General features: G+C 46.1%; 1 long non-coding RNA gene across 10 annotated transcripts in view; it reads left to right on the forward strand.

Moving 5' to 3' along the window:
• LOC122574312 overlaps positions 1–21716 on the forward strand; it is an 80456-nt gene that overhangs the window by 19619 nt on the left and 39121 nt on the right. For 9 of the 10 annotated variants that reach the window (XR_006318989.1, XR_006318990.1, XR_006318997.1 and 6 more), the window contains exon 1: positions 21220–21452. This is a non-coding gene — a long non-coding RNA (uncharacterized LOC122574312). Of the gene's footprint in view, positions 1–9539; positions 9674–21219; positions 21453–21716 lie in introns of those variants that run through there. The other variant, XR_006318986.1, reaches the window with a different exon arrangement.

Genomic DNA, 21716 nt, shown 5'->3' on the forward strand with positions numbered 1-21716 from the left:
GACTACTTTCGCGAACAATGGGATATTTTTCATTCAGTCAGCCTTGTAATACGTCGTTGAAATAACTCGCCATCGTTCCTTTCCAAATTTTAAAACGCTTCTCCCCTAACGTTGACATTTTTCCAGTCGCGCCACTATCAGAGCAAAGCAGCGACATGTACATAGAAGTTAGTGTTTTCAAGGTGGTTCTTGTAACACGTTTTTCGCGAGAATAGGCAAAAACAGCGTAAGATACACAACGCGGACTATCGACATCATGGTCGTCTTTAAATGGAATTTCATCGGATGTTAATGAGCGCAATAGCGTAGGATCGCGGAGCATCCAGTCCCGGTTACTCGTTCGATGAGCTACTAACGATCCACGTTGCAGACTTAATTATTTGAATCGGATCAGCGATACTTCCCTGCTGATCAAAAGCGATTCTCGATGACGGCACTGAAATCCTTGCCTCTTTCCGCTATCTTGCCTCGATTGGCATTGATAATTGAAAAGATACCTTTGAAGGAGCATTGTGTTTATTGAATAACGGATAAAAGTGGTGTTCTTTTTCTTCCTCCTCCTCCATCCTCTCCTCCTCCTCTCTCTCTTTTCTTCTTTGTCTCTGCCTCTAGCAACGATAGGTGTAATTGGCTACGGAAAATTCGTTCGTTACCGGGAAATTAGACGTAACGCCGCGGCCGGACACATCGAATCCGTTTCACTGTATTTCTCCTTAAAAACAGGGTATCGAGTAATAGTTTCGCGAGATGGGCAAAAAAAAAGGACCATTACTTTTCTCCTAAACTGTCCGTCGTCCAGCGAAGAATCGAAGAATATAAATTTAAGTTTTTAGCGATCGATTATTTATTTGCAGCAATAAATGACAGTATCGGACAGTTGAAATGGAATTCGAATGATGGAAGGTCCATCGTTTTTGCGAATTGTCATTGGGATAGGATCATGTCGAATGCGGGACACGTGAAAAAGCGTGTAATTAATTCGAGGGGCGTCTGGGCAAACTCCAATCAAAGTGTGCAAATATTAGAAAGCATATCGCGGCACCCCGCCCACAATGCAGCACGCTAGCACCCAACCAATTACTGTCCTCGCCTGTTACGACGATCGCACGCGCGGATAACAGGAACTCGAACCTGCTATTATCGCGACCGGCCAGCATTTTTCTGACCAAACGGTCTTCCAGAAGTACCGCCGTACGTTTGCGAATAAAATAGTCCAAGAACAGCCACCTAATCCCATAGTACTAACCCCATGAACGTGTACTTCTCTGTCGTCAAATTGAATTTTGCATGGTCCGCGTAGATGAACGTTTATGCAAATTCGTGCTTTTGTAAAAAGTAAAGATTTACCTTATCTGGTAAATGTTACATCCTCTGGTAGTTCATATTTCGTGTTACGATCTAGTAGATATTTTCATATTTCGCGCGCACCCTCTACATTTACGCAACTTTGAATTTCCCATAAATGCATAAACATTCACGGTGCAGTCATAAACACCGCTACAGTGATAAAATGGTAAAAAATGGTGCTACAGTTCAAACATGGTTAAAAAATGTGCCTCGAAGCTTTTAGGTGAACTACCATAAGTCAGATTACCGCTATGCTGGCAATAAAATTCACAGACGGTATGGCGCCGACCTTTGGGACGCATATTTCATATATTTATGAAACAGCGTGCTTTCTCCAAGTCGATGCATATCGTTTAAAAAACTGACTAACGTACTATAATCCTGATTCTTTATATTTATCGTTTTCGAGGCATTTTTCACGCGACCGTTCTCAACCGTAGCGGTCAATCTGATCGATGCGTAAAAAAAAAAAGAAAAAAGAAAAAAATGTTGGCATCGAAAACGGAGAATCTGCATTGTTATTATATTAATACAACAACTGCGGTACAGATAACAGCAGCAAATTCGAGGCGATTTTCGTAGTTGGAAATTTAATCTGTATTCGCAGGAGAGGCGCATTTATTCCGGTTGGCGTTCGCGCTTGACCATTTTCAAAAGCGGCAAAGGAAATTGTTTTCTCGTCAACGGGAAAACCGTGCTGGCCGCGTAATATTACGCGTGGTCACGCTCAACATCCCAAGAGCGTGGACGACATATTTTATTACTTATTCAGCCACTATGCATATAGCAGCTGCGCAAGCGTCCCTGGAGGCAGTGGCTCGTGTGCGGCACACGAGTAAGTACATATCGATGCCAGGGTAATTTATAAATCCCGTGTCACGTTAGAAATTAACAGCCGAGGTGTTGAACAATTTTTAATCTCATCGCGCGTCTCGACAAAACTGGTCACACATTTTACCTCCATTAACGTTGCTTTTCCCTTCTGAATTCCTCTGATATATCCGCGTGACTATACAATGCAAGTGTTGCTACCACCATTTATGAATATTTTGGTCGACTTTTAATAACGTTATACGAATCGTAGCAAAGCGTATAAATTAACGATGAATTACTCGTTAGAAGAAACTTTTCCTATCGTTTTATGAAATCATCGACCTGTGAATTTAAATCGCGCGTTAAAAGACCGGGCAATTGCAACGTACGCATTCACCGCGGATAGAAATTCTCCGCTAGAGTCTCAACAGAATTCCAAGCACGGAAACTCCTTCGTTCTGTTTCCGAAAGGAATCCTTTCTGATGATCGTGGAAGAGAATGACGAAAGGTCGCGTTCAGTCACAATTACCACGCAGGAAAGAACGACGATTCGCGAACGCAGTCGCCGTATATTATCCTTTATTTCACGCAGCCGACGGTTTCGCGGTTATACACTTCGCAGCTTATACCGGGCGACCTTTATCCGCGCATCAGCCGACGAATGCGCTCTCTTCCGTTTATACGGCAGCTAAAACCTCTCGTGTCGGGCTCGGTGTGCGAGAGAGCTTCTAGCTCGTATAACAGCGTCACCACCTCGAGCCACCCTCGAGCCAGCGGCAATCGTGCTCCTGAAACGTCATGGAGCCGCTAGCACGATGAATGACACCGAGAAAGCCGAGAGGGATATATACTCTGCGCCCTCCATTCTCCTGATGGAACGCAGCAACGGCGCGAGACGAAGAGAGACAGAAATAGAGTGAGATAGACCGACAGACAGACAGAGGAAGAGGGCGAGGACGAAGAGGAAAAGACCGGCAGAGGATAGAGAAGATCGTAACTTAAATCCAGAAGTGATCATTTTAATAGGGCCAAATTAATTTCTCGCGAGAATGCGGCTGCACCGAGAACTACTGACGTGAGAAAGAGAGAAAACCAGGGACACCCGAAGTGTATAGATAGATAGATAGACAGAGAGAGAGAGAGAGAGTTTAGGACGAGAGGATGGCTGGTGTGTCAAGGTGGAGAGAGAAGGGGCGAGTTCCAGAGGGGCCGCAGCGAGCAAGGCTGCACGAGGAGGAGGGCTAAACCGAGGGCTCCTGGTGCCGGTGGAACCTCGAGGTTAGCGGTTGCCGAGAGGCCGAGGGCGAGGGAGGAGGACGCGGGGCATAGATTATGAGATGGGTGACATTCTCTGACATTTTAGTAATGTCGCCACCACCTAACCCACCTCCCCGGTGCTGGTATTTGGTACCCAAGGGGCATGCGGGCATAGTTCGCCCTGGCGCCCGCTACAATTCGCCTGGCAAGTTTCTCTGGCTAATTACCATATAGTGTCTTGCGGCTCACAGTCCGAGAGCTGGTTTAATAGAGATTTCGGACAGTCCGAACTACCGGAAACCAGTCACTTTTGAATTACGACCGACCATTCTTGGCTATCGGCGATCTTCGACCTCGTGCCACATCTTTCTCCGGAGAAAGACCGGCATCCGGGTCACTCGTCTATCTCGCTTATCGTTCTCGTTTAACCGTTCTCATCGTTCGGGCTAAACGATGTTTTTCCGTGACACGACGTTTTCTATAACTTATCCGATAGGATAGCGATCGGGGATTAAAAGATAACTACAAGACGATCTTCGTATGATGAAAGAAAAAAATATCGTGGAGAATTTCTCGATTGGTCGCAGTCGCTATTGTAAATACAGTTTATTGCCGGTGATCGATATCGGTACGCTTTCAAAAGATCGCATTGGTCGTTTTAACGAACTCTCACGGATCGAAAATCGAACGGACAAGGAAAGATGGCATAAATTCTTTTTTCCTTTTAAAGAGAGAGAGAGAGAGAGAGAGAGAGAGAGGAAAATGCGCGACAGCGAGCAACGCCGAGCGTACTGCGTCGGAACGTCGATAAATCCGTCAAAGTGTCGTTGAATTTAAAAAGCGTATCGGATCAAATAGACGATGCAATAATATCCAGGAGGAGAGAGGCAATTTCCACGGCGCGACAGCTATAAGGAAGAACGTTACTGGCAGAACGAAAGAACAATATCTTGACGCAGGGGCTCTTTCAGTCGACCTTTCGCTGCTCGTTGTCCATTGTCGTCGAGCTGATACGACACGGCCGGAATTGTGCGACAAGACGCGTGAAAAAGTCACTCAAAAATATATACCGAGGTAAAAGGAGCAGAGGGATAGTGAAAAACAGGAAAGAGGCGAGAAAAATGGAAAGAAAGGAAGGGACGCGGAGAGAGGAAAAAATCGTCGGGAAAGCTTTTGCTTTCCGGTGAGCGCATATAAATGCATGGAGTTGCGCCAGGCTGCACTTGCCGGAATACTATTAATTTCATATTCATTTCTTCCTTCCATGCTCCGCTTCCTAGACACGCGATCGCCCACTCGTTAACGTTTCCTCCTCACAGCACTTCCTCGTCAACCACCAAATCTTGGCCGTTGAAAATTTCAGGGATTTTTCACGCCGTCGCTATGTTACGAGGCAACGTATGCAAATACGTCATCGGCTGACGTTCGCGCGGTCCAGCCGATCGTAACGAAGAATCGAAAGATCGGTCGAAGCGTTTTCTATCGTACGACGAAACTGTCGATAGAGAAATTGTAGAAGCGCTAATCGAACCGAACAATCATCGTATCTGTTTGAATTTCCACTTTTCTTTCCTTAATCCTCGAGGCATGGATCGTTAAATAAATGGCTGGTGAAATAATTTTCGGTATCAAGATTACACCTATTTATACGATTTATTGATTATTTATTCCGCCAGTTGCTCCAAAGATATCCGAAATGTACGAAACGATCCAGGAATCCGATCGCGGTCGGTGGTCGATGATCGATCGATCGACAAAACTCGCGCGTCCCAGAGGAGAATGAGGCGGTCGTGTTCAGACGCGTTTTAATATATCTGACGAAGCTTAACGCGCGGCACCTAAGGGCGTAGACTCGGTATTCCTGTCGTAAAAGCCGAACCATTTGGCTCTCTTAAGCCAGTCGTAATATACGAACGGACGAGAAACGAGCGTACGAAAGAAGACGTAGAAAGAGAGGCCGAATCACCGAGACGTCCTGGCCTTCGTAAGTAGTTTTATTAAGGGGTTCCTTTCGGAAAACCGTGCAGGATGGTTGAATATACATCGGGCGAGATATATGTGATATCGATTACCGTTTGGGGTTCCGATATTACGCTCGTACCCCTTCGCGCCCCTGCTTCAGTCCGGCCCTTCTGTGCTTCTCTTCCTACATAGTACTGATGGTACTCTGCATCTCTCTCTCTCTCTCTCTCTCTCTCTCTCCATCTATCTATCTATCTATCTATCTATCTCTATCTCTGTCTCCCTCTCTCTGGGCACTGTCGCATATTTCTCCATCTCCTGTTCTCATCCGTGTGCTTCTCCCCTCGCATAGATACGCAGTGCACACGCACACGAGCTCGTACGCGTAGACGCGATCGTCGTACATAGGGAAATTGTATGTACATAGGGAACACGACGCTAGGCCCCCGCGAAATAACTTTGGAGCGCCGTATCTGCACATAGCGGCGTATGCACGTGGCGGTGAAAGAGTCCTGGCTACGTTATATATTTTGACCCTTTAAATAACCAGAGAAAGTAGACACACACACACACAGACACAGGGCGTCGTCGTTTGTACGGCACGCGCTACGCCAAATTGAATGTAGTTGGACATCGCAAAATATTTGCGCTCGGCCGTCTCTCCCGCTTGTCTTAACTTTACCATCGTGCGAAAAGTCAGGTAACTTGTCGTTTAAAATGAAATAAAAACTTTATAACACAGGCGAGAGAAGTTGCAACTCGGAGGATTTTTCGTGATTGAACTTGGTACCGGAGCGCACCGACATTTGCGATCTATGTTTTCATCGTGTGACAGTTTCTGACGAATAGAAACCCAATTCCACGTATAACCGGAAGTCGTTATTTTAGAAGCTACGCGGATCTAAAATTTACGCGTATCGCGCTCCGTCTTTCGGATTCCGCTCGTCACAAACTATCATATGTTACAGCAAGGTGACAAATTCGCTGTCTCCCGGGATAAAACTCAGTCTTTTTCATACTAAAACGTAGCAACGATATTATGTAACGCGAAAGAGAGCGTCGGGTTAAAAATAATGTTTCGCAAGGAAAGAGTACCAAGTAGGTTAAATTTAGTCTCTTTACTGATTCACAAGCTTCAACCCCATTTTGTCCATCGCGGCAGAAGCAAAATGGAAAGGGATGACGATCGTCGTTCCAATTTATCGTAGCACACGCAAAGAACTTATCGGTCCCGAATTTCCCAGACCGATATAAACCACTTTACCTTACCGACTGTCGTACAGTCCGTAAAATAACTTTGAATCGCCGTTGTACACACAACGGCGTACTACGCACGCGACTATAAGGGACTTTGATGTTCGGTTTTTCACCCTTTAAATAATCAAAGAACGCTCGACCGGCAATGTGCGCGTGTCACCGAGTCGAGTAAAACCAAGTCGACGGACGTATTTGTTTCGCGAAGAAGATTTTTCAAACCAGGGCGAGAAGTTTGGCGCCTGGAGCGGATCGTTAGCTCGTTGGTCGATGCGAAAAAGTTTCTTCGTTTGATAAATAACCTCGTTTCCACGTATAAAAGTGTCTAGCGGTTTTGTAAGTAGTTGCTGAACGAAATACGTCAGAGAGGAATCTTGCTCGTCCATGGTGCACAGCGTTTCGTAGCTCTGGAAAAATAACTCCGGTAAATTATGTAGGTCTGGAGAAATGTTCCGAGCCGGATATATTTTTACCCTTTAAATAAGTGAACAAGGTAGACCTGCGTTCTTTGCCATCAAACGCTGCCGTTTCGTTGAATAATATACTGCCCGCTGCAAAGAGGAACCGTTCCAAAACCGTGATCTCCTCCCACGATACACAATTAAATTTCCCTCCGCTGCGGATATATTTTTCGCTCGTTCGTTCCACTCGTAACGGATCTGGGATAAGAAGTCGATCAAGAATTTATGTATGAGCGTAGTTCCTTCTCATTCGAACAAGAATAATGTTAAACGATCGTCCGTATCGTGCTCGATAACGCCAAGAGAACGGTTTCGCAGTGACGTATGCGTTCTTCCATGCCAGTTTCCAGCTTTCTCTAATTCCCCTCCACTCGCCTTAAAAGCTAAATCCGCAGAAAAAATTGCGCGCAAGAGGAAAGTCGCGGATTCGGGAGGACAAACGGCGTTTCACAAAGAAAATCCAGCGTCTCGTTCGTCGGTAAAATACAGAGAGGGATATTCATCGGGACGTAACTATTATTCTCGAATGATACAGGCGTGCATTCGTAAAATGGTCAGGGAAACGGTAAGACAGAAGACAAAAGAGGAGAGAGATGTAACGAAGCGTATCGCAACTGCTTTTAGGATCGACTCGCCATAGATCGAAAGCCTTCGTGATGCACGCTGTATGTAACTACGCCATTGTCTACGAAGCTACTTGTCGCTGATGCGAGCCGGAGCCGATACGCGTCTCGGATCTTCTCCGTATCAATCCATCGTGTCTGCGCGCCTGGCGTTTCCAGTTTTCCGTTAGAATGGGAACGGAAACTTGAAAGTCTGGCGGACTCGAATCTTTTTTTACGGCACGGCTTGTCTTGTGGCACGGCTTGCGTTTAAAATCAATGTTCAATGCACATACGGCTTCCTTCGCTTTGTACGGATAGCGGAGATGGATGTACTCGTAGGAAGGGGATCCGCACGCGCGCCTGTCCGCATACACCGGGCTGGTATAGTACGTGTGCACGGGTTTGTCTCTGTGTGCGTTCTTTGAGGGATATCCACGCGAGTATACGTGTATGTAGATATAGGGTGGCTCGCAGAGACGTCGAGGAATCGAGGGTGATTCTTTAAAGCGGCGTACGGAGCAACGGAAAACCAATTACAGATGCGACGGGACATGCCCCGCAATTGAATCTCTCGATTAAATTTTTTTGTTGCACGTGGCAACAATCTCGCGTAGCTTTGTATCGCGACTGGCGGTTAAAGCCAGCCGACGTGCCGGACGCCGAGCCTCATCTACTTTGCCACTTTGTCGCCGTTCAGGCAAAAATATATACGCCTTTCCACCGTATCGTTATGAATTAATCCGAATAACCTCGTACCTTGACGTTAACGATGACCGTTGCATCGCGTTTTCTATGGCTTCTTATCTTACCAAAGGATTTTCCAGCGTAGCTAATGACGCAGGAAAATAATCACCGACAACTTGGATGGCCCTATGTAAAATTACGTTTATTCGACACGATCGGGCAAGCAAACGTATCGAATAACCAAATCAGTCGGATAATAGAAGCCCGCTAGTTCTTCCTTCCTTCGTTGTTTATCGTTCGTATAATCGCAGTTAATTTTCATATAATTGGATTTTATTAAGCCGACATTTGTGTATACTAAGACAAAACAGCCTTTATTCGTATTAGATGACGTGGCCCGGAATCGGATAATAAAAATCGAGGAACATATTCGCTAAATCGGGCATTGTGTCGACGTCAGTTCGGATAAACGTAGTTCGAATAAATTGAGTTCCACCGTGCATGTACATGTATATCTGGTTCTTCCTCGATGGTACTTTGCGGTTTGATAGTTTGTACACTTTTACGGAGAAATTCTATAGTATTCCGGTTATCTATCGCGAAACGAAATAAAGTTCAAGGTGGTACATTCTGTAACTTCCCGCAATATTCGAGCCAGTCTAGTTAGAAGGCGTAGCCGATAGCGTGAAGTTTAACAATGCGGTTACACGTGCTACCTCGAGACTGCTGCCTCCACTTTGAGACTCGATGCAACATTATAAAGGGCAACTTTCGACATACGGTCTATCAACTTCCCACAAGATTTCCCTCGTCGTTCTCCTTGGAACATGCGTGTTACCTCCGCGCGTTACTATTCGATCATGTTTGGAACGAATGGAATTAAAAGAAAAGAAAGGAACGATCGAAATTAACGCCATACGAGTATCATCTGTTAATTAATATGAACATTCATTTCTCTGCGTACGCATTTTTCTATTACGTTTCACCTCTACCTTCGTATTTTACAAATATTCGAAGTTATTGAATTTTTGGATATTTCATTAAACTGTCTTAACTCTAATCCCATGACGTGAAAGCTGAAAATAGCCGATAGTCGTAGCACTAATTTTCCTTTCAAAAGTCAGTAACCTGATCATCAATTTTTCTTCGTTTCAGAAATTTCACGTGCAATCGGAGTGAAGAACTGGCAACACAATTATGTCTGCGGCTTCTTCATCAACGCGATCAGCGGACGGTGGCATCGTTTACACCTGTACGGCTTCGAAGCTTCATCCATCGCTACGAATTGCGTAAGTCTTATTCAATTTCTTCGCTATCGAGCTGAAAGACACTGCTGCCAACACGCGGTATGCGGCAACATTATCATTGGCTGTGAATGAAAGCTTCGAATCTCGTCTCTGCTCGTTCTTCCAGTTTCTTTGTTCCTCCTCCTTCTACTACGTTTCTTCGTTTCTTCTAAAAAACATCCGCCGAAACGACCAGAAGATTGGAAGTGACCTGGATAGGCGGCGCCGTTGCCGCGTGAAAATTTACTTTAACGAGCGCGAACGACTTTTGCGCTTTTCATCGAGGAAAAGGAAACTCGATCGAGCCGTTCTTGAATCTTATTCAAACGATCTCGAGTATTTACGGCCGTTGGTTGTTGGCCACAGGGCATCGTGATCCTATACATTTCACGCCTCTCGCCTCGGTGAATACGAAATTTATTAAATTTTCCTTCTCTCTCGCCGAATCTTAGGTAAACTCGCGATCGATCGAGATATTTTGAAAAATAGGGGGAAAAGAGTTTACAAGGTTACGGGAAAATTGACACGACGGGCTGATCGATTTTCGACTCGTGTTCTTTTATGAATCTTAAACGCGTCTCGGCGACGAGGTACATTATGTAGACGTTCTCACGTTGCCATCGCTCGTCTCTTCTTCGCGCGTTTCGTCTCGCCGCGCGTCAACTAGTTGCTTATTCGCGAGATTGGAATCACGATGCTTATCGACCCGCGTGGATATCGTATAAAACGACGCATTGCAAAGCAAATAACGGACAGAGAAAGATTCCCTTTACGAGATTATCGGGAAAATTTGTGCTCGTGCAACCGCTATTTCGATCTTGCCTTTTTTCTCGCGAAACGCCTCTTGCGTCGCGATCAGGCTAAAAGGAGTCGAAAATCCTCTCAGGAGGACGCATTTCCGGAGAACTTACCGATCGCCGGAGGCACGAGCAGGCAACTCTGCCGGCTCTTTCTATCGTGCCACGTAGCTTTCCTACGTCCCTCCATCTCCTCCGCAGCTCGGTTGCTTCCTCCTCCTCCCTCCTTACCCAGTACCACCTTTTCGTCTTCCTGTTCCGGATTTTTCTCCTTCTTCCACTTTTTCTTTTTTTTTTTTTGTCTTTTGCCGTTTAGTCTTTCAGAGAGACTTAGCTCACTGGTCTCCTCGTCGCGTTTCCTCGTCGCTCGCGACAGATTCCATCAGCGTGGCGCTACGCCTCAGCCCGCGGCATCGTCGCGTCGTTCGCCAACGAAACAGGCTAAAACGGTCAGACGAGCCCTACACTTTCCAGCTTTCGGGATGACGAAGCGAACTGCGAAGGGTGGAAAATACGGGGAGAGGCAAGAAACGCGTACCGGATGACGCGTTTCGTGTCGCGTTCGACGAATCCGCGAATAATCGGAAAGCAGAAAAAAGAGAGGAAAGTAGGGAGGATGGTAGGAAGCGAGGGGTAAGATGGAAATAATTAAAAAGAACGACGTGGAAACTTCTCGTTCCGTTGCACGGCCGCTCTCCTCGCTCGCTGCTGCTGCACCACCAATTATTGTGCTCTTTATCATCGTCATTACGCGCGATGATTATTATTATCATGCAGCGTCTTTAGTTTCCTTTTAGCTCCCCTTACGCGACGACGGATTCGCATAAAAAGATCCTCGATCCTCGTCAGCGTCGAAAAGCAGAGGGCGAATGGGCGAAAGTGCGCAGGAGGGGCGGAGAGTGGCACGAATGGGAAGAAAATATCGTGGAACGGACTGACGGTTGAAAAAGAGGGGTGGCGAGCGTAGAGATATTATCTGGCGGTGGCGTTCTTCGGCCGCGTCTTTGTCGCATTCGAGAAGAAAACGCAAATTGGCGAACTTTGGCGAAACTCCTGTACAATAGGATCGCAGCCGTGGCAACAATGAGCCTTGTATCGGCCTTCTGGCCTCTTTCTCTCCTTACCTTTTCCCCCTGTGTATCGGGCGAGCGTGTCACTTTTGCCCTTTAGCTTTGAAACGCGAAAAGAAGAAGTTGCATTCATCTTCATTGTCGAAACGCCTGCGGAAGCAGCCGGACTTTCGAGGCCGATGGACATTGTGCCGAGCTAACGAGAAGAAACCTTTGCTTATTCCTTCCTCCGTTACGAACAGGAAACGCGATTGAATATTATCGAAAAGACGTCGTTGTGTTCGATCTTGATTTCACGCGTCTGAAATTTATCATTGAAAATATCGCTATCCATCGCGTTGCCAACAAATTTAGGTTACGTCACGAATTAATTTCCCTTCCTTTTCTTTTTTTTTTAACTTTCCCTAGGATTTTTCGCGACGAAAAATTTACGCCGCTCTGTGGAACGAAAGTCAAACAGCGGTCGGTTCGTTAATGGACGGAACATCACGGCAAAGTTGGCTGTTTGTTCGGGGCATTCGACCGCGAAAATACGATTGAACGTGCTGGAGTATTGCGGCCGGCGTATGAAAGTTGACGAATAATTAAAGCGCGCTATCGAAATTACTTAGCGCGGTCTCGTGCACGGACGGAAACGCTTTTCGTTTAAATTGAACCGTTCACGGATGGTTTGACTCGGGTCATCGTGGAGTGACGCGAGCATCGTCGAGGGCGAAATCGAGAGGAAGAACGAGACCCGATGGAAAAAGTTGAGCAGAGATGCCTTGTAAGAGCATTACTTCGCATTTAACGATAATTGCTCATTCGCTGGCAGTTCGTTATAAGATGAAAGAGTCGTGACTTTGCACGTAGCGAACGCGCAACCTCCGGAGAGGAATGCAACGCCTCGACGTAAGCGCTGACAATATTCACGGTAATCCAATTGAAATTAATTCTCGAGCGAAGGCTCTTTGTTTCCGTCTCTGTCTTCTCTTTTCCTCTCCGACTCTGTTTCGTTCCCCTTGCACCTCTTCCCCGAACAAAGTCTCATAACCTCTCCGACTGAAGGGGCCTGTGGAACCGGAAGTGACGTGAAATATCGCCGTGCGACGTAATCGAGCGCGCGCTGGAACAACGGATCTCTTCGAGGTTTGTCTACTTGTTACCGTGACCCTCTCAGGGTTAATCATGCGACCAAATCCAAACGGTAACTCTACTCTCGGAGAGGACGCATCTGCCCCGTAAGTTGACCGTCGATTCTCTCCTTTCACCTTCTTAATTGTCCTTCGTTAAACGATATTACGAGTACATTTAACAGTGACTTAATAGCCGTGAAAATTTCAATTTTGTTGAACTAATACGCCAAAGCAAATGAGCGAGCTTCGCGTATGCTCTAACGATAGATCAATGTAACGTTATTTGGATGGGAAAGATGTTCGAACGAAACTAAGAAATTTGTCTCGTGATTCACGAAAATTCACGCATCTGCGTGATAATATCAAGAACTAATTACGTTTCGCAAAAGAATATCGCTGTTCTGTATAAATTTCAAGATTGGATTTTCGCATGTTAAAGATTCGCTGATTCTACTAAATCGGAATACGCTTCGCAGATACGGTAGGACCCGCTAATTTACCACGAAACACTGGCGAAATCTCGGTGAATTTGAGGATTATCGGGCTACGAATTAGCAATCGGATATTCGACGAAGCGATTCACGTGACGCTGCGAACGTGAACGCGTGTCGCCCACACGCATCCCGCGCGATAACAATCGCGCTCGCGTAGCGTGCGCGTCGCGTGAACAAAGCATAAGGCGTGTAAACGCCGCCTTCCTCATTAGAATGCCAAACATTCAGCCGCAAAGCGACTTCCTAACCTTCCTAATTCGGCGCTTCCGCGTGTTCTCTTCTCCACCCACGCGATCAACCAATCCAACACACAACCCACCATGTGTTGTCGTCTGCTATTGTATCTGCAGCGTACTCGCTTTCTGTTACACCGTGTGTTTCGTCGAAATTGAGATTGTCACACACTTGGAATATTATTCTGTCGGTCGATATGGTTTTTTATTTAGTCGGAAATTTCGCTGAAAAATGATTAACAGAGAGAATTACAAAAGGCGAATAAATCGCGGTTTGGCTGGCACGCGGTGACGCGATGCCGCGATTCAGCGAATCAAAGTCGCGACTTTAGCGAAATTATCTCTACATTTGGAAAATCCCGTCGATCGGATTTTTTCAAATATAACAGTTGAACAAGATTAACAGAGAAATTAAAAGGCGGATAAATCGTGGTTTGGCTGTTACGCGGTGGCACGAAATCGCCATTCGCTGAATCAAAATCATCGCCGTCATTGAAATTATCACCGTATTTGGAAAATTTTGTCGATCGGTTTTTTCTGTTTTTCTTTTTTCCTTTTTTGTACATTTTCGGTCATGAAGGATTAACAGGGAGATTAGAAGGCGAATAAATCGTGGTTTGGCTGGCGCACGGTGGCGTGAAACCGCGATTCACTAAATCAAAATCGTCGACGCCAGTGAAATTATCTCCGCCGTGAATCTCCGTCAATAGCGGTCGCTTTTGAAAAATGAGAAATATGCTCGCGTCGAGTTCGCGAGATATTTCTTTCGAGGGTGAGAGAAAAGGGGGTAGAGCGAGGAGAGTCATCGGAAATTTGTCGATATTTTAACCGGCTCTGCCTCCAGGGCATTTCGTCTAGCCATTCTCGTTCCCTTTTTTCCCCACCAGTTTTCGTTCACCTACCGTCACCCTTAATACAGTCGTACGTACGCCTATGATTTATTGAAAGCTAAAAAAAACTCTCTTCTCTCTCTCTCTCTCTGTCTCTCCTACTATCTCTGTTGCTCGATTAAAAAGTTCGCCCATTACCGGCCGCGTCGCGGTGGCATTCAGGACCCATTCAAAGATGTCGCATTGTCGTGAAGCCGTTTCGGTGCCTTGGAAAAAGCTGCCGAGCTTTATACAACAATGTGTCCTGACCGCGCGCATTCGAAGAGAAACCGCACAGCCGGTTTGCCGAGAAACCGGCATTTACCTCGCGATAGAATAATAATGGGCCGTTTATGCGAGACTAATACGCCAGCCTGTGCGCATGCAGACCGATGGAATTCGCGGATCATTGAGAACCGCTGCGGGCTAAGCTATCATAAAGCTGCCACCTCCGAAGCTGCTATAATAAACCGCGATATAACGCGGCAATAAATGCGCCGCGTGTTCGAGAGAGGCCACAGCTCTGAAAAACACTCGACCTATACATATCCGTATGGCGAAGAAAAGTTTTTCCTTTCCTTTCTCCGCTTCTTTTTCTTAGCGTTTCTTCTCTTCTCTCTTTTTTCTTTCTTTTTTTTTTTTTTGCTTTTTTTCTTTTAACAAACGATGGCCCGAGTAGATGGCGGATATAAGAGGTTCCAGGAAAATTAATTGCGATCCGTCTTATAGCTGGGATCGATGCTTTAATTATTATTATTGGACCACCAATTTAGAAATGAAGGACGGAGTGATTGTGGTTGGAAATCGCGAGGGACCCTTCGCGCCGCCTTGACATTACTAAACCTACACGAGCAGGATTTTACTTTATTGAAAAGTTCGTTTGACTAGTTTCGCCAGTGTTTCGTCGCTTTTCAATGTTTAACAAATCTATATTCCTACGATGATGGGAAAGGATAAAATTATTGTTCTTTTATCGCAAAATTTATCTACTCCGATAAATATAAACGAAAATAATGAACTGTCCATCTTTTATCTACTTTTAGTAAGATTGTCCGAGTCGTGAAATTTTGACCCTGACCCGACCTGAGGCATCCAGCAATTAGAGAAAAGTAATCCTTCGTCGACTGACACAGTTCCATTATATTTTTTCCCTTCCGTCCCTTTATATCCTCTGGGCGCCTGCGTGACACCAATGTACATAATAAATTAATAACGCGACAATAAGAGGTATTTCCGAGCAACGAGATAGAGAATGAAAGTCATGGAGGTACCATACCACGGTTAATTTGTCGTTTCCTTTGGCCAGTGCGTCACGTTCGGTCTCATTCACCCGCTGCAGCACTTTCAGACTCGTACCGTCGATATTTTCCCCGATGACGTGTCGATCCTACAAATACCTTCCTTCTTATCGACGTTTTAAAATTCTCCGAACGTGAAATTTCTCGACACACATATATCACAGCGAAACTACTTCTCGTGAAAGCGTAGACTCCATTAGTACAGAAAAATTACACCGCCAGAAGAAGGAGACACTCGAAGTAATACGAACCGCGGTGCATCCAGGCGTCGTTTTACGAAGCGACGAACAAAGACGAATACAGAGCTTAACTCAATAACACAGTGCCTAAATTCGTGGTGCAAGCAGAGTCAAAGTATTTGAAGGAGAGAAGGGAATATTTCTCAAATTACGGAGAAATTTATAAACCCGCGAAACCGAACGAAAGTACAATTTCTCTAACGTACGATCAATCGACAAAGTGCTAAATTTTAAAAACCGCTGCCTTGTAAAAACTTGCGACTACTTCAAGCAGAAACAGAAGTGCGTCGAATCGTAATTTACCAGCGATGTATACCTGCTTCTACTTCTAAATTTGTTTCTCCTCGAAGATGAGATCTTACGTCGCCCAAAGTTTTATCCCACTTTCTCAACTTACTCTTCCACAACGCGTCGTTACTGGCTCTCTTGCAGCACGATTACAAAGACACCCTGTATTATACCCTATTAGAGGGAGTAGAAAAAGGAATAAAAGGATATCGCGAAGGTGAAAGAAAAGAATCGTGCCGATGTTAGCATCGGGGGCGCGTATCATCGGTCCCCATTAAACGCATCCTACTTTCCCAACTTAATTCCATTCGAGTCGACCGCTTAATTGTACGGTCACGTTCTCGGACGTGCAGCAGGGTCGTAACGTCGGCCGATTCCGAAGGGGCAGGACAGGATTATATAGCTGGAAGCGCGTAGGAACGCGCGCAGACAGGAAATCCCCCTCGTGGCACGAGTGCAGTCCACATTAGGCGGCCGACACCGGGGCGAACAATCGGCCAGTAGGGGCTAATCCGACCGAGGCATTTCCATCCGGCGTTTCGGAACTTCCCACCAGCCGCTCAGATTCCGACGTCTACCCGCAGCCACGACCGCCTCCTCCACTACCTCCGTCGCCGCCTTTCCCCCACCGCCCACTCCTCTTTTCCTCCAACTTTGTTACAAACTGCAGCTAAGCTAACCGCCCAAAATCACGCGACTTAATCGCTATTTCAGCGATGCACCCCTCCAAAACCTAACCGAGCACACGCTACCAAAACGCATTATTCGAATGCTGCTCTTATTTGCACCGGCTCGTTAAGGATATATTCTCCTCGCGTCTGATCCGTTTTCTCGCACCTTTTGCTGACATCGTCCATTCTCTTCGTTCCCCTTTAGGTTTACTTCTCTAATCGTGTTTCACGCCGAACCCGAGCGAAGACCCGTTTTAATTACTCGAACTTGAGGGAACTTTTACGCCATCTTATCTCGTTACTCGGCGTCCGAGGATCGTAAAGCTAATATTCCGTTCGGAGGTGGAAACGCCGTGACCGTGGCCTGTAAACATTTCAAAGTATCGTACGTGTGTTGTAAATGTAACGCGAGTCAAGCAAGTTTTTCAGAAAAATAGGAAAATCTATCCGATGGTTGAAATCGTTTAAAACACGCGTAAAGCATCGAGCGTAGAAAACAGTGGCGGATTTATATTTTCGTGGCGTTTTCGTTTTTATCCTTTGGAATCCTCGGTTGATAGGGTTCGATGTTCTTTCAACAGGAGCGAATTATTTCGAGTCGCGAGACTTTTGAAATAGCCAGTCGCGCGATACGACGCCAAGCAATTGTGCAACCGAATCGTTGCTTTGTCAAACAACTTTGTTATAGAAATTATGTTACATAGAAGTCGTGGAATGAGAATGCGTCTCAATAAATCTTGTTAGTCTCTTTTGCGGATACATGGTTCGAATAACCGCGCCTTCTAGGCTACTTGACGATATTCTCGGATCAGACCACGCGGTTCGTGCCAACTGCATTTTCCTCAAATCAAAGCGAACTTGCGCTCCTATAAATCTCGACCCTGTAACATGACTTTCTATTTCCGTTCTCTGGTGGTTTTAGCACGGCTGATTTACACATCTCGATTGAACGAACGTCAGCGCGCCGATAGGTAAAACGCCGCGAGAAAACCGAATCGCTCGGTAATCGGTGGACGATCGAACCCGTCGCCATCGATGTCATCCATTTTTGTCCCTGGTGGTAAGAATCACGGAGAGAAAGGAAGTGGAGCGCGAATGCATCCCGCGAATTATGCAATTGCAACGTTAATGACCGCGGTCTCTGAAATCGTTCTCCCTTTCTCTCTTTCTCTCGACGTTGTCGACGCTTGGCGGCGAATCGACCGCACGGTTATTGCTTTATCGCGTATTCCATTTTGCGGTGTGACTGTGTTGGAACGTCGCGCACGCAGTTATGCATTTGGAACGCATTAACGCGCCCTCGTAGACGTTTTTGTTCGGTTGGTGCGACTGGTTGTTCTTCAGTCAGTGTGTAGCGGATACATCGCTCGCGACGATGACGACGACGACGACGACGACGACAACGATGAAGATGACGATGACTATGAAGATAACTACGACGAGGCTCTGAAGCACGCAGAAAGCCTGTATAGGTCGCTTCAAAGACAAACCAGCAGCGAATCTCGCCACTTGGAAACATTGTGGTCCTCTCTTCCTCTGTCCCTTGGATCCTATCCCCCTTTTCACCTTCCCCTTTCTTTCTTTTTTCTCTCTTTCACGGTATTTTCCGACCGCCTCTCCTCTCCTATTTCTCTCGCTCTTCTCCACTTTTCTCCGCTGTTCCCTGCCGCTCGACGGCCCCTCTGCACCCGTCCGTCCGTTCGTCCGTCTGTCTGTTCGTCTCTCTTCGCTTAAAGCCCTGTACACACATCGCAGCGTGTACATGCGGTGTGTGCACGGGACTCTAAAAAAGGCGGCCGGGGCCATTCGATGGCAGCTGTTCCACATTTGAAGGATGGATATTCTTCGGGCTTTGTCGCCACGACAAAAGACCCTCTTTCACAAAAGGCCGAGCCGAGCCGAGCTTTCCGCGCGAGTCTCTTTCTTTCTCTGTCTCTCTGAGAGCCTGGCACAAGCATTCAGGGGTCTAAGTTCCATATGCGCCACGGCAGAGGCACAACCAGCATCACCACCACCTCCTCCTCTCCTTCTCTCGTCTGCTCTTCCCTTCCCTTTTACCTATTTCTCTCTTTCCAATGTTCCTCTCTGACCCCAGTGTTACGGCTCGACGAGCGACAGTTCCTCTCCCTCGACGCGAAAGCTTACGAGGACTCGCCTCTGGTAATTAGACGCCCGCTATTACCGTATGATCCCCCTTTTCCGTGGGAAAAAGCTGATAATCCAGTTCGAGTTCTGCTCTCGTGTCGCGTACCGGAGTTAATGATAATTCCGCTCGACGTGGCTGGTTAGATCGTTAGCGAAAGTATTTCACAACGGAACGAGGTTTCTAGGACACTCTGACCATTCTGCGCCCCTTTCCATTCGTTTGTTTTACGTATCGGGATTTTAACGATACCAGCTTCCTTCTAACCAACGACCTATATATCGATATCGTGTTCGGTTACATCGGGGTTTTTCTTTCTTTGTTTTTTTTTTTCTTTTTTTAAACGTAATTCTCCCCCTTTTACAGTCTGTCTGCTGGAATTTCTCTCACGGGAAACGCGAGTCTTTCGTACTACCACCAGTGCCCATGACCGATAAAGGAGATTCGTGTGGTGGCTGGGAAAAACCCGTTCGAAAATCCCAAGCATCGACTAGTAGCCGACCCTTAGCCGAACTAGTTTCCTTTTGATTCGAACGGAAACTGTCACCCCGCCCGTTTCGGAACCAGTGTCCGTACACCGCTGCCAGAGAGGACTCGCTCGTAGAACGACGAACAGTCTGTTCTGTGGTGACTAATGAATTTGCTACGAGCTGCTCTTGCTCGACGACCCCGTTTGACCCTAGGCAGCTTTGAAGCTACGAGACGCGTTACGAACAACCGGCACACGAATCTACCAACGTGCCACGCAACCAGTCTCCCTCGTGCTCATTGTGACTCACGAATGATTAAGTCCGTCAGCCGGCCCATGATTTCACGATGGAATTTCGTCGACAGATTTCATCCTCCGATTAAACCATCCAAGGTTAACTCCGTGTGTACGAGCGTAAATTACAAAGTAATACAAAACGCTATGTCTTTAATTGACGATAGAAGCTCATATATGTTTCCATACGAATTTCCTTATGAATTTTAATATACTATACAATAAAGTGTAATATACTAATATCGTAAAACGATAGTCGACACTTAGCAATGTGCCGAGATCCGTTCCTTGCAAGTTGTGGAGAGTGGTCGCGCAAAAGCGTATTAAACAGAGTTCTTGGACTTCATTAGGTTAAAGTCAGGCTTAAATTAGAAATAAGCACGAGAGTTTCTCGCGTGACTGGAATCGAAGGTTTCCGATCGTGAGCACGAGTTGGCTGGATGCGTGAGCGAAATTAATAATTCCCGATCGTGCGATCCGAGCGATTGTCCAGCAGCTGTGCCGCCTGTCCCTAAATAAATTTAGTTTATTCGAAGAGGCACCGAATTTATTATCCCGCTTCGCGATCGTTCGTCGAACTCGCAATTAGTTGCTCTATAACACGCATTTGTTTTTCTAATGCATTGCATCGGTTAGGCTATGCTTGCAGCCTGCTCTGACCGATAAAACATCTGTAGAACGACGTAGCTACTTTCGTAAGATACCATGTGAATATGTTTTCAGTGTCTCGTCTCGTAACTTCTGTGTAGATCTTCGGATTCATTTCATTTGACCGACGTAACGTTAATTAACAAAGTTTCAAAATGTTTTATACAACAAGTACGATACGCGCGTAAAAGTTGTCGATAGCAAGCGTGCAAATACTTTGATGAATGAATTTTATTTGATCATTGCGACGTTATTCGTCAGAACGTTAGTTGGTCGGAGAACGGTTCCGCTATATCCGTAGCCACATATACGTGCAATTTCCCTCTTGCCTATACAAATCTGAAGATGATAAAATTCAAGACGTACGAGTGAAATTCACCGGGAACCACATTGGAATACCGGGTCCCCTCTATACGGTGATCGATCGTCTATTGAAAATTATGAAAAACCCCCTAATTCCAGCGAGTATTCGAAGCGTATCGATTCCGAGCTGCACGTACGACTAACGACTCGGTATCGGAAGAATTTCATTTAAATCGGGCTCGATTGAATTGAAATTTTTCCATCTCGCGGCTCGCACCGTACAAACGCGGCCGCAACAATTCAAAATATGAAATATGGCATCGTGATCAATTTTTCGGTACTCGTATTCTCGGCGGACGCAAATTTTTCATCCATCCCATACCTCGAAAGAGAAGAGAAGGGAAAGACGCGAGGGAGGGTGAGTCGAGCGATGGGTGTCGAGACGATTTTTCCAAGGGATGGGAGTGATCGAATGCATCCTGAGACGTCACCGACGAAGATCGCCTCGGATGTCGCTCGATAAGTTTCGGACCATTTCGGCTATGCTCGTCGTGAGTGGTGGTGTTTGCAGAGGGGGGACTCGTCCGTGATTCGATTCAGTTCTCGTACGTCCGCGCAACAGTTCAGATACCCATCGTGTAACAGGGATTCGGCCTTCCTAATTGGAGGAGTTTGTGTTGAGTTAAACGAGATAAACTGATACAAGTGCGCCTCGAGATAAGCTTCGACTCTGGCCTCTATCCCGTAATTGACCGAATTCAAAAATAAAGAGCGTTCACGCAGACGGATCGTCTGTTTTCCACATTGATTGCTGATTGCAAGAAGATAGAGCTGTAGGAACCGGTGGCAAGGTAACGTACATTTCATCAACCAGTCTAATTGGAGCGGCGATTAATTCGCGTCTCGCCTTAATTGGCATCTTTGCTTTATCGATTGTACATTGGTCTCGCGGTCCCTGGTTTATTTTACTCGCACGTTAGATTATGATTAGAATGTATGAGTGTTCTGACGAGCGCGTCAGAAGGCTCAAATATAGTGGCTGACGAAAATATTTGAACGCTCACCGTACAACTCATTTATGCGTTATATAAAACATTTTGAATTTTCTCTTGCAC

This window comes from Bombus pyrosoma, linkage group LG13 (genome assembly GCF_014825855.1).
Source record: "Bombus pyrosoma isolate SC7728 linkage group LG13, ASM1482585v1, whole genome shotgun sequence".
NCBI lineage: Eukaryota > Metazoa > Arthropoda > Insecta > Hymenoptera > Apidae > Bombus > Bombus pyrosoma.